The sequence below is a fragment of the Rosa chinensis genome, chromosome 7 (assembly GCF_002994745.2).
Source record: "Rosa chinensis cultivar Old Blush chromosome 7, RchiOBHm-V2, whole genome shotgun sequence".
Taxonomy (NCBI): domain Eukaryota; kingdom Viridiplantae; phylum Streptophyta; class Magnoliopsida; order Rosales; family Rosaceae; genus Rosa; species Rosa chinensis.
Window position 1 is genome coordinate 40,442,321 of NC_037094.1, and position 2,061 is coordinate 40,444,381.

Below are 2,061 nucleotides of genomic sequence, written 5' to 3' on the forward strand. Positions count from 1 at the left end.
CGTGCACTTTTAGTCGTTCCACCACCACCACCACCAATGGCTCTCACCATAAGGCAACTCTCTACTTCCGTCATCCCACCTGGTGGCGTCCCTACTTGCATAACCTACCCTGCTGCAGCTGAGGGGTTAACAGCTGATTTTGAGTTGAAGTCTGGATTGCTTCATCGTCTTCCTACATTCCATGGACTCTCTATGGAAGATCCCAACAACCACTTGATGGAATTTCAGTTCATCTGCACTAGCATGAAGCCTCAAGGAGCTGATGAGCATATTTTGAAGTTAAAAGCCTTCCCATTTTCGTTGGCTGACAAGGCAAAGCAATGGCTTTATGAGTTGCCAAGTGGACGGATTACATCTTGGGCTGATATGATGAAGGCGTTTCTTGAGAAGTATTTCCCTACATCTCGCATCATCATGCTTAGGAAGAAGATAAGTGGAATTCAACAAGGGCAAGATGAGTCCTACGCAGATTACTATGAGAGGTTCAAGTCTCTCACCACTCAATGCCCTCAACATGGCATGAAGGATGAGACCTTGCTCACTTGTTTTTATGATGGGCTCACCAACTTGGAAAGAGACATGCTAGATGCAGCTTCTGGTGGATCGTTTGTTGACAAGGAACCTGCGGCTGGAATGGTTCTGATTGAGAATAGGGCCTTGAATCAACAACAATATGGAAGCTCTAGGCCCAAATCCACCACCACACGTGAAAGGGTCCATGAGGTAAGTACTTTAGCTCAATTGGAGGATAAAATTAACAAACTTACTTCTCTTGTGTCTCAGGGAGCGCATGGACAAGTTATGGTGTGTGGAGTTTGCTCAATGCAAGGGCATGTGTCTGATCAATGCCCTCAACTCATGGAAAGTGGAGGACAGGAAGGTGTTAACGCCATAGGTTTCCAACAAGGGTACCAACGTCCTAGGAATGATCCTTACTCGAATACCTACAATCCTGGATGGAGGGATCACCCCAATTTTCGTTGGAAGGACAATGACAACGTTCAAAGTGCACCTCAAGGGTTCCAACAACGTCCTCAAGGCTTTTATCAAAAGCCTCAACCTCCTAACCCTACTCCTTTCAATTCGAATTATAATTCAAATGCTTCTTCTTCTTCTTCTAATGATGAATTGATCCGAACTCTAACCAAATCTACTCAAGCTTTAATTGCAGGTCAAACTCATCATGGGAATCAGATCAATGCCATATCCACGGATGTGAATGAGATGAAGAAGCAAATGAGTCAAGTTGTGGAGTTTATGGGTAAGTTTCATGAGCAAGGAAAATTACCAAGTGGTACCATCCCTAATCCTCACTTTGAGCAAGCAAAGGTCGTCTCTACAAGGAGTGGTAAGACCCTTGTAGACCCTCCAAAGCCTCCTAAGAAGGTTTCAACGTCAACATTAGAGGAGGAGGAGGACCCTGCAACGTCTAAGGCTCATGTGACACCTCCTACTGCAGAACCGAAACCTAAAGGACAAGTTTCTAACTCTTTCAATTCGGTTATTACTAATCCATCTTCTTCTCCTTTGCCTTTCCCAAGCAGATATGCTAAGTCCAAGAAGGATGAAGCCGAAAAGGCCATCTTGGAAACTTTTAAGAAAGTGCAAATCAACATTCCTCTCCTTGAGGCCATTAAGCAAATTCCTAAGTATGCAAAATTTTTGAAGGAACTTTGCACCACAAGGAGACAAAACCGTGAGAGAGAAGTGGTGAAGGTAAGTGAGAACGTCTCAGCTGTGCTTCAACGCAAAATGCCTGACAAGTGTAAGGATCCAGGGAGTTTTTCTATCCCTTGTGTTATTGGAACCACTAGATTTGAAAATGCCATGCTAGACTTAGGTGCGTCTATAAATGTTATGCCATATTCTGTTTATGCATCTCTAGGTCTAGGTGAACTTAAACATGATAATGTTATTATTCAATTGGCAGATCGATCTAATGCATACCCTAAGGGGTTAGTTGAGGATGTACTTGTGCAGGTGGGTGAGTTAATCTTCCCAGCTGATTTTTACGTCCTAGAGATGGAGGAGCCTTCTCCCAAGTCAACGCCACTTTTGCTA

General features: G+C 43.9%; 1 non-coding gene across 1 annotated transcript; it reads right to left on the reverse strand.

Moving 5' to 3' along the window:
• Positions 1-414: 414 nt before the first annotated feature.
• LOC112181106 lies at positions 415-521 on the reverse strand. The gene has a single exon (XR_002928710.1). It is a non-coding gene; the product is annotated as a small nucleolar RNA R71 (small nucleolar RNA).
• Between the last annotated feature and the right edge of the window lie 1,540 nt (positions 522-2,061).